This window comes from Marmota flaviventris, chromosome X (genome assembly GCF_047511675.1).
Source record: "Marmota flaviventris isolate mMarFla1 chromosome X, mMarFla1.hap1, whole genome shotgun sequence".
NCBI classification, from domain to species: domain Eukaryota; kingdom Metazoa; phylum Chordata; class Mammalia; order Rodentia; family Sciuridae; genus Marmota; species Marmota flaviventris.
Window position 1 is genome coordinate 38,138,305 of NC_092518.1, and position 12,223 is coordinate 38,150,527.

At 36.1% G+C, this 12,223-nt stretch overlaps 1 pseudogene; it reads left to right on the forward strand.

Moving 5' to 3' along the window:
• The first annotated feature begins 3,798 nt into the window (after positions 1-3,798).
• LOC114086205 (U6 spliceosomal RNA) lies at positions 3,799-3,890 on the forward strand (annotated as a pseudogene).
• Positions 3,891-12,223: the final 8,333 nt, after the last annotated feature.

The following is a 12,223-nucleotide window of genomic DNA, read 5'->3' on the forward strand; positions in this document are numbered from 1 at the left end:
GATGGCTACCATGTTACTAGGCAATATAATCTCATGCAACCATCATCATGCATGTGGCCTATCATTACTGAAATATTATATAGAGCACAACTATTCTCTTGAGCTCTTAACTGAAAGCAAAAATTGTATCTATGAGGGTTTTGGTGTATACAGAAGTAACACAAAAAATAATTGTAAAAAAAGGACCTACAGGGTGATAAGATTGTTAAATTCTTCTTAGTGATAAAATGTAAACATATAAAAATAAACAAATAAAATAAAGGAATTGTGTCCAACTACAACTAAAAAAAATAAATATTTTTTTTTAAAAATATCAAGATGGACCATACCCTGAATACATTAAGTGAATTTAGAAGAGTCAGTATAACACAAAGGATGTTTTCTGGTCATGATGAAATTAAACCAGATATCAACAGAAAGACAAAAGGAAAATGTCCAAATAACTGTAATTATACAATATACTTCTAAATAATCTATGGGTCAAAGAGAAGCCTCAAGTAATAAAAATATTTTGAGTTGAACATAATAAAAATGCACCATATCAAAATGCACGTAATACACCTACAAAAATGATGCCTATGAGAAAATTGATAACACTAAGTGTTTATATTTGAAACAAAAGATTTCCAATTAATGATCCAGCCTCCACCTGAAAACAAAGAACAAAACACACTCAAAGGAAGAAAGAAGGGAATGAGAAAGAACAGAGAGCAATGAAATTGTAGATAGAAAAAAGCAGTAGGGGAAAAGAAGAATCAATGAAACCAAACACTGATCCTTTGAAAATATCAACAACTGTTAAGCCCCTAGTAAGCCCCAGGGGGGAAAAACACCATCAACAAATGGAATCTAACATTTATAAGACATTATAACCAACGAAATCAGAATATGAAAGCTTTTAAAGTATACATGAAACATCATCAAGATGGACCACACCCTGAATACATTAAATGAATTTAGAACTGCCTTTTTAAAAAGGCAGAAAATACAATTTATTAATAGCAGGAATAAAAACGGGAGTACCATTACAAATTCTACAGGCATCAATAAAAAAATAAGGGCCGACTCTTTCTTAGATGTTAGTACTTACCAGTGGAATCATCTATGGAGTTTCCTTTTTCAAGAGGTTTTAACTATGAACCCAGTTTTATTGAGGGTAACAGGACTATTCCAGTTATCAATTTCATCTTAGGTGAGTTTTGGTGGGTTGTGGGTTGTAGTTTTATCAGGAATTGGAGGTATAAGTAGTTCCTCTTTGATTCTGACTTGATATCCCTGGATTCAAGAAGAGACCCTTTGAGCTGAGGTATTTCAGATGTCTTAGAGGTTTCCAACTTTCTTAGCAGCAGAACATTGGGCAAGGGACACTTTTCGTAGGTTCAAGGGAAGATTCTGAGAAAGTAAATTTCAAATTCCCAGTTTCAAAGACAGGATGCCATGTGTGGTAACACAGCCATCAAAAAATTGTCATTATCTGGTCAGGGCAGATGATTTGAAATGTTCTGTGAAGTGAGTTGAAAAATGTGAGGCTAGAGGTACAACCTAAGGTAGGGGTATTGAGGAGGGGGAAGGCCAAAGATTTCTCTCTCTTCCACCACTCCAACTACCTTCTGAACCACCTTCTGAGATTCTACCTTCAGGATTCCTCCATCTTATATGCAGCACCATCCTGGCAAAAGCTAAGTGCTGACATGACTTCTACTCACATGTAAATCGGAGTCTGCTTGAATTCTTTATTCTTTTGAAGGGAATTCCATTGCTACAGAATAAGTTTAAAAAACACTGCCCTCAGATGTCCCAAAGGACATGACTAGAGATTCTGGCATGGGATCCTCAGGAAAGCAACTGGCCAGCCATTCCCAACTCAAGGCAGGGCACTTCTGTGGAGTCAGCTGGGGTTTGGAAACAAAGTTGTGGCATCTGACTGACTGGCCGTAATTCTTCCCCTATTTAGTCAGTCACAAACTAAGACTCATAAAGCTGAAAGCAACCTCATAAATCTCCCTGCCCATGTCCTTATTTCACAGCTGAGGGGACTGCAGTCCACATACAGGAAGTGACTGACCTAAGGCACATGCTTTGTTGAAGCAAAAATGGGATTGGGTCCAAGTTCTAGGGTCCCAGCACAGTTCACTTTACACCACAGATAAAAACAAGCATTTATTAGACAGCTACCATATGCAAGGCAATGTGCCGGTAGTTCATCATAGTCATAGTGATCCCAGTGGGAAAACTGACCTTTGGGAAATCAGGGACCATGCAATCTTTTGGTTATTACCATAATCTAGAAAGTGATTTTCTCCTATATCTGAACTACAACCAGATAGGCAAGTGGAGGAGAATGTTACATTAGTAATCTAAGGAGCTAGACAAAAAACTGGACATTGAAATAAGTAATGACTGTAGCCACAGGTACTTTGTTGAACCAAGATAAGGAAGCCACTGTGAGAAGACTCAAGCCAACCATGACCCAGATAGCCCTGGGTCCTAGCAACCACCATGACATACTCTAAAAAGCAGGAGCTTTCTACTAAATCTAGGATGCTATGTTTCAATGCCATAATAACAAAGAAAGAACATGAGGATATATGCATTGAGAACACTTCTGGTTTTAACTGAGAAACTGGTATAAATAACAATTCTGATGGGAAATTTGTATCCAGGTTTGACAAGTTATTCTTCTAGGAGACGTTTCCTCCCCCACTGGTACTCTCAAGATGGAAAACTAGAGTATCCCTGATGTTCCCCTGTATTTTCAAGGAATAAATATGTCATGGAATCTGAAACCTAAAGTATGGGTGGCTACTCATTAAGCTTTGGAGTTGTCACATTCCCACGAGGGAAGGTTTAATAAAACTAAATTCCACTCTGTAGTCACCCAACTGATAATTCTATCAAAACAAGAGGTCAAGCTCTATTAACCATAATGGTCAAAAGGTGAACAAGTACGCAATTCCATATGAAGCATAGAGCTTTCTGGAAGAAAATACAGTCACGCACAAGGTAACTATTAGAAAAGATGTTCCCAGAAGCTATAAAACACACTGCAAACTGGGGTCAAATGACCTTTCGGTTTGGGACAGAAAAGTAGGGGAAATCATCAAGCATCACCATGATTTTCTTTAAAAGCATAGAATTAAAGATTTTAAAAATGTTTTTCACGCATGCAGTTTTAAAATGACATATACTCCAGCCAATTCTAAGGACAGAAATAATTTATCATCATCACAAAGGCTATAGGCATCCAAAGCAAGCAGTGGCTACTGCAAAGGCTTAATGGAACACCCCCCCCCCCCGGAAAATTATTAATAATAGAATGGTTTAGGTTGGCATTTCCCCCAGAGCCTCAGGAGCTGGCTAAGTAACCTCAGAAGTACCCTGCTAGTTCAGTAATTCTGTGAGTCAATGGAAAAATGACAGCAATTAATCTTGGGTTCTGTGTTTCAATGTGTTGCTAGTGAATGAAAGACATGATGAAATATGTATATATGAAGCTTTGAGCTTTAACTCAGAGTTTGATAAAAAAAATAATAATAACCCCAATGTCTATATATGTTCACTGATAATATCACTAACACCTAGAATAGGGTCTGGCACACAATACAACCCCCCTCCAAAAATTTTTTTTTTCCTTAATATACATTCAGTCTCATTAGACAAAAATTCTGCAAAATTAAAAAATATGTGCCTGGTTGAACTGAGTGGCACACCTCAGTACCAATGACTTGGCAGGTACAGTCTGGAAGTTCCAGGCCAGCCTGGGCAACACAGTAAGACTGCATCTTTTTTTTGAAAATAGAACTAGCTTCGGCAGTGCACATACTAAAATTGGAACAATAGAGAGAATAGTAGCAAGTCCCCTGTGCAAGGATGAAGTGTTCCATATGTTTAGCCACACAGGGTGGAGCACATCTAAAATTCCAGGGGCTCAGGAGGCTGAAACAGGAGGCTCACAGGTTCAAACCAGTCTCACCACCTTAGTGAGACCCTGTCTCAGAATTTAAAAAAAAAAAAAAAAAAATGTGGCACAGTGGTAAAGCATCCCTGGGTTCAAGTCCCAGAACCACCCAAAGAAAAAGAAAAGAAAACCATACACACAAATTAGAAAGGAAGCATCAAATCCAACATCCATTGAGATATTTTTCTTTGGTATAGGTCAGTGAAATCAAACAAGTGAGGGGGAGGCAGGCCTTCCATTGTTTACTAGCTATGTGACCTTGGACAAATAATTTGAATGCCTCTCTTAAGTATCTATGGCCTCATTTCTAAAATAAGGCCAATCATCTCTTCCTCTCAGTGTTATGGTATGAATGCAATGTGGTAATACTGTTGCAGAGCCTGGCACACAAGAGATGTTCACCCAATCAAACACCCTTGTGAGAGGATGTGAAAATCTCCATATTCTGGCCTAAACCCTGGATACCAAGTAGAAATTTATATCATCCGTGGTGCTGGGTTTCTTCTCAAAAACAAAGACAAGTCCTTTGCTTATTATTGCAAGAATTTTCTACCCTGAGATCAGAGGCCCAAGAGGAGCTTTCTAGCAAAGTAATGTGTTGATTGTGACTTTCCAGGAGTAAGGGGTTAGAAAGGAGCTGCTTGGTGGAGTCTTTCACATGTCTCTAAGGATGAACCCTCCAAGAGCCCAGGTAGTTGGTGACAGAGAGGCATGAAGAAAGAAAGCAGTGAAGACTCAGGCAGCTAAAAGACAGCCCCAGCATTAGAAGCACCAGGGAAGGATGAAGCATCAGAGAATTGGGACAACTCAAGGTCTACCTTACAGAAGCATCCTTCATTTAACTAGTCATTAACTAGTCAATGAAAAGCAGTTCAGAGCAGTTCTAAGTTGTGATTTCATAGAAAGTTCAAACCAATTTATAACTAAATTCCCCCCCCCCAAAAAAAAAATCTGAAATTGGCTGGTTACTCTGCCCGAATCCATAACATGGATAAATCAAAATGCTGCTACAAGCCTCCACCTTAAAAGCCAACACGTGTATTTCAATACAAGTTTAATATTTTTTCTATTAAAAAAAAAGCCATGAATGATATAATCAGAAAGTACTCACAAAACTGAACAGAAGCATTGCTCTTTGAGAGGGTGCCTTCCTCAATTTGGTCCTCCTTTAAAATGCACAGTCTACTTTAGTTCCTTGTGAAATTTCAATGATATCAAAATCTTTCAGGACTCAGTTTCTCCATCTGTTTTTTAAAAAGGCAGGAAAGGATGGATCTAGCTAACCATAAAACAATTTACATAATTTCTGAAAAAAAATCATTATCACTTCCCCCTACACCAGGCTTATTACCAAATATGCCTATCTTTGAATATGTGCTTCTCAGAAGGTTAGAGGGAATAAAGTTTAAAAATAACAAAGAGTTAATACAGACTTGAAGGCAAATTTTCTAGACACCTTGTTCACTCCAAAACAGAACAGCTGACCACAGTAGCACCCCTCCTTTCCTTTAATCACATTTCTGTAACTCCATTTCCCAGATGCTACAAACCACACTCTCATAGTCCCCAAAGCTAATCTTAAGATACAGCCGGGGAACTCTCTTGCTAAGCCCATAGTTGTTAGAATCACTTAAGTATAGCATTAAGTCTACTTGCTTCACACTGCAGATGGTGGTGAAAGCCATGCTCAGCCCATAGCAAGGAGTGTAAGATGCACACAAAGAATGAGACATAACAGTGTTTTGATTTAGTATTGATGTGAATCACATGTATTTTTATGATATATGCAAGCTATAATTAAGTTAATACACCAAACAATGCAGTCTATAACATTCTCAAGTAATAATGGAGGAAAAGTCATGAAAACCAAGCGCAGCACAGACCAGCCTATTTGAAAAGCATGGAGTATGCAGAATACAAAAATATTTTTCATTAACTAAGAGAAAACCTTAGTACATTAATTCTAAGAGAATAACAGTACTTATTAAATACTGTACAAATTCTTCCCATAAGCCCTTAACATGATATTCCATGCTCTGGGAGCCCACATAGCTACAGAACACCTAACCTTTTCTAAGTACAAGGGACTGGAGTGTACACAAATAGACCCACTAATTTACAAACAACCAATACAGGAGAACAGTTTAACTTGTTACAACAACCTTGTCCCATAACCATGTAAAGCACTTTTGGTTTGCAGTGACAAAAATCCCTTAAAGACTGGAAAACTATTACTGTAACCAAAAGTTTAACAAAGCACCACTGTTGAGAGTTGATAAAGAAAATTTTAGAAATCAGAGGATTTGTACAAACATACCAACTATCTGCAAAGCAAAACTTCATCTCTAACTATTTCTAGTGGGAGCACAAACCCTCTTTTCTCACTCCAACTCATTTCTGAGGCCCTTAACACTGCATAAAATGTCTGACTTACAACATTTTCAAAAGATCACCCTAAAAAGCACAAAGCAATTTTTAATCCTAGAAAACTGCAAGAACTAATAAAACATTTTCCACTTAAAGAGGAGAAATGTATAAAGGGAGCCAAAATCTTATTGAAAATGCTTAATGATAAATTCTAGTTGTCAAAATAAAATGGAAGTTTATGAAAAATGATCACAACCCAACTAAACATTAACGCAAATGTGATCTATTAAGAATCTAGTCTGCAATAAAAATATATAAGTTCTAGAAGTATATGATTGAATAGGCAAATTCTTTATTTCTCCCATTTCCTTTGGAATGTGTTCACATTACTCTTACAGTTCAGTTCACAAGATGTAATGTGATCTAGTACATTGTGTGAATGGATTCATTTGGAAAGCCTCCTTTCATTCATAGGCTTCAAGAAATGCTTGCTTCCTGTGTTCCAAGGGAGGCCATATTTATAATTAGCAGTTTATATAAGATTTACTTGGTGTGTTTCTCATGTGATTAAACACTGGCAGGGTCAGTTCTGGTGTGGGGAATGGCAGTAAAATGCTCACTTGTGCAAAAGCCTGCAATAATCAACCCTTGGTCTTCAGTTATTACATCCCCAAGGCTCCATTTAAGTTTCAAGTATTTTACCTGAAAGAAATAATAGCTGGCAGTCACAATTATTTAACTAATATTACACATGAATCTCTTTCTGTCAGCAAAGAAGGCACCAGGTGGAAGAAACAAAGTGCTCTGTGGCCCAGTTAGGCCAATGAAATAAAAGGGAGCCTAATAGTAAATGAGAAACTAGAAACATTAATTTCTCTATTATTTTGCATCTGTTTTGACTTTCAAATAACTTTACCTATGCATATAGGCAAAGACCTAAATTAAGATGGACTGAAAGGCCCCTACAGTATGGCCACTTCATGAACTGACCATACCTCAAAGGACTCTTAGCACTTTGAAGTCATGGCACATCCATCCTTCCCTAATGCCAACATCAACCTTGTATCAAGTTTTCTAAAAAAGTGGTCAATGCTGGCCAAGGCCCTTTCCCAAGTTGTTTCTCTTTTATCTGGGAAGCAATTTCATTTCATACAGCATCATTGAGTTGATTGAAGTCAATTTGGGAAAGGTGGGTGTGGAGCAGCGATACAGGAAAACATTATATCCTCTGGAAATTCCAGGCCTTTCCGCTGATTTCAGGTACACCAGAGTTCACTGTGGCCATTATTCAAGAGACGTACATAGGGCAAAAAGCAATATTCTGGGGAATGAATCCATGAACTACTAAAATGAGCTTCAAGCTGTGTTGCCCTAATTTGTTATTCGAATTTCTCAAATATAGAATGTTACCTGGGACAACAAAACCAGGAAGTTGTTTAATAACTGGTAATCAAAATATTTGTTTCAATACACAAGGCAGCAAAAAGTTTAGGACACTTAGAATTGATGGTTTAAATTATTAATTAGAAAACTAGATTAAATAGCCAGGCCCAGTAGTGCATGTCTATAATCCCAATGGCTCAGGAGGCTGAGGGAGGAGGATTGCAAGTTCAAAGCCAGCCTCAGCAATTTAGTGAGGCTCTCCGCAACTCAGTGAGAACACTCTCTACAAAAAAAAGTTGGTAATGTGGCTCAGCAGTAGAGTGCTCACCTAGCACGTGCAAGGCACTGGGTTTGATCTTCAGCACCACATAAAAACAAATTTTAAAAAAGGTATTGTGTCCAACTACAACTAAAAATATGTGTATATTAAAAAAAAATAAAAAATAAAAAAGGGCTATGTGGCTCAGTGGTCAAGTTTATGTTGGTTTCCCTGTACTAAAATCTACCCAAAAAGCTACATAATTACATGTGATTATTAAATTTGGCAAATATTTTTTAAAGCATTCACTAGTATTTAAGAAACTAACATTGCAAAGGATGGGTAGGGATGAAATTGCAGAGGCTGGTCTCAAACTTGTAATCCCTTTGCCTCAACCTCTGGAGTCACTAGGATCATAGGCATGCACCACTATACTGAGCAAAGACACTGACTGAAGAAAATGTTTGATTTATTAGGCAGTACCATTCTACATTTGTCATTCATGTTTTTAAAGTAATTAGTCTTTTATACATAATGTGGTGCTGAGGATCGAACCTAGTGCCTCACACATGCTAAGCAAGTGCTCTGGCTCTGAGGCTAAGCTACAACTACTGCCCTTTATCATTCATTTTTAAATTCAGTTACTAGAAGGGAGGGGAGGAGAAAGGGAGGTACTAGGGAATGAAAATGACCAAATTACGTTTTGTGAATGTATGAATGCATAACAACAAACCCCACTAATGCTTAACTATATTGCACCAATAAAAAATTTAAAAAATTCAGTTAATTAAAAATGTTGGCAAAATGAGGTTTCCTCTTGAATTGCTTTGTAATTTGCTATCCTTTTTTTCTGTGTGCCAAGTGTGCATGAGACTACTATCCAACAGGTAAAACATCAATTCATTTTTTAGGTAACAAGAGAAAACTGTCCCAGATTCATTCTTGCCTCTTTTCAGAACAAGTAAAACTTACAAAGTACTTTGCAAATATAAAATAGCTATGTTAAAAGATGGGGTATGTGTGCATGTGAAAAATGGAATAAATATTTCAAGATAAAAATTTTTATTTTCAAGCCAGGCCTGGTGGTACATGCCTGGAATGCCAGCAAATTGGGAGGCTGGGAAAAGAGGATTGAAAGTTGGAACCCAGCCTCAGCAATTTTATGAGGACCTACCCTGTTTCCAAAAAAAAAAATGGGAGTGGGGATGGGGATATAGCTCAGTGGTAGTGCCCCGGGTCCAATTCCCATTACCAAAAAATAAATAAATTTCTTGTTATGTAACTAACTGCCTTTAATTTTTGAAGTCTCCTGTATTTTCAAATATATTTTACAAGAGTCGCAATCCTTAGATAATAATTCTTAGTAAACACTCTTTAAGAAGACCAATTTAAAGCCAAAGATGACATGATCAAAAACACTATGGGATACTGAATAGGATCCTGGATCAGAAAAGGGACCTAAGAGGAAAAACTGGTGAAATACAAATAAAGTCTGGAGGTTAATTAATAGTTTTGTACCAGTGTTAATTTCCTGGTCTTGATAAATATACCACGGGGTAAGAGTGGAAGCTAGGCAAAGATAGTATATGGAAAACCTCTATTTTTGTAACTCTTCTACAAATGGAAAATCAATTTAAAATAAAGTTTTAAAAGATATACATTACTTGAGAAAGAAAATCAATTGTTTTGCATTGGGTTGAGAACCTAAATCATTTCTACAGTTTACTACATTATTAGTGAAGTGATTCCACTAGATGGCACTCTGTTTTCTTTGATGACCACAGAAACCTCTTGACTATTTATCAACCATCACATAATTTTTTTTAGTTTATTTTATAGATCCAGTGAGTACCATTTCTTTATCTACTACATTCTGTGATTTTACTCTCGCCATATAAAATAGTTCTTGCATTACTTTCTTGAACTAGCTTCGTTTAGGAGCTAAGCTTCATTGTCATTCCAGAATATTAAGATTTATTAATTCAATCATTCAATATTAACCCTTCGCTCTGTGCTACCTTTCTCTCTCCAGTCTGAAGAAACTAATTCTCCCTCATATGAAACCTTTGCATCTTCCTACACACTTGAAAACTAAAAATAATCCAGAGAGAAAACTCTTGGATAAGGAATGCTTTCCATCTTGCTTTTACCACTCTGATGATGCTGGACACCCAAGAATCTCTACTGTTCAAATACAGGGTTGACTATTCAACAATAGTATGTAGATTCCTTTTTGAATGTCAGAAATAAAACCCTAGGTTCTTTTTAAGTTAAAACCAAATAACTAGCCAGGCATGGTGTAATCCTGTAATCCCAGTGACTTGGGAGGCTAAGGCAGGAGGATTCCATATTCAAGACCAACATCAGCAATTTAGTGAGACCCTGGCTCAAAAAAATTAAAAAGGCTTTGATGCAACTCAGGGTACAGCACTTGTTTGGCATGCATGAGGTTCAATACCTACTACCATGAAAGTAAATGACAAATAAATCAGAGTCTACCATTTATTTGGCTTCTATATTCCAACCACATTTATCTATAGCATTTCCTGGCCAATGACCTTCTAATAAAACATCTATGCTCTTCAGTTCACCACTACTCTCTATTAAAAATGAACAAAAACTACTAATAAATTATAGGAATTCAATATGTCTATGATCCCAACAAATCAGGAGGATGAGACAGGAGGACCACAATTTTGAGGCCAGCCTCAGCAACTTAGCAAGACCCTGTCTTGAATTAATTTGTTTTAATAAAAGGATTGAGGATATGTCAGAGGCAGACTGTCACTAGTTTCAATCCCTAAGAGGACTAAAACTAAACACATTATTCCAAGTTACATTCAATGCTGAAGTTTCATTTTAGGAAAGATACTCCAAATACTGCTAATGTGAAGTAAAAATAACAACAGGCCTGGGGATGTAGCTGAGTTGTAGAGAACTTGCCTAGCATGCAAGTTCTAGGCCCTGGAATCCATCCCCAACACCACAAAAGGTAAATGAAATAGAAACAAACAAACAAAAAAGAAACCATTTAAATTCTTTATATGTCAAAAAGAAAATATTCCAAAGTTCTAAGTTAAAATCAGATTAGAAAATATTCAATTTCTGATTTTTACAAAATAAGCACGGATAGTACTGAAGAAGGAACTGGAAATAGTGATTCTGCATATGAAAATATTTAGAATTATCTGGACCTAGCCAAAAATGGAAGAAATAAAAACAGGAGATACCCTCATTTTGGAAGGAGCTGTTGTGTAAGGGCCTGAGGCAATTCTTAAACCAAATGCCTGAATAAATCCCTCTCTCTGATTCATTTTACATTATCATATTAGCAACAAAACCTCTGAAGAGTAGAAAACAACACTCAAACTGGATTTTTAAAAAAATAACTTGCTCTAATTGTGAAAGCAATGTTCTTCGATAAATCTTTTCCAAATATAACACCACACTCCACAGTATGGTTTATACGGAGTTCTAAAGTTCATCTAAATTTACCAGTGATTTTAATAGAACTGTATCAAGTGGATCTGCCCTCAGCACCTCTAATTCTGAACAATGTGTCTGTTAAATTTAAGACAAAAGTACTTATATTACCTCCAACTTTAAAAACAAGATACATCTTATCACATTGAAACTGAAATTAAACTGAGGGAAATTCATCATATGTGCTTTGATAGGAATTTAAATTTATTTGTTCTAAACCATTACATTTTTTTATAAACTTTATTTTTTTTCTAATTTCTGGAACAGAGGTTAAGAGCATTACATGAATGAAAAATGTTCTCTATTTGTGTGAAATAAATTGAATTGCCTTCTGCTATCATATAACTTATTAAAAAATAAGAGTAAATAAAAAATTTAAGATTTACTCTTAAATAAAAATTTAAGAGTAAATAAAAAGAGCATTACATGAAAAATGATTGATTACATTTGACTAAGTAAAACTACCAAACTTCTGTGCTTCACAAATGTTATAAATAAGCCAATAAGCAAATGTGTGGTCCCCAACACTACAAAAGAAAGATGAATTAAATATAAAATGAAAATTTGAGTAATCAATCTTTTAAAAACACAATACAAAATAAGTTTAATATCACTGATATACAAAGACATCAATAGAAACACATACTTAAACAAAAAGGTGAGTTCCATAGAAACCCAAAGTGTTTATAAAGTTTCCTACGGCCTCAAATTTATTTAAATAAATATTTCATTCAAAAATATTTATTCTGTTCAAGACCTTCAGATAATACCTT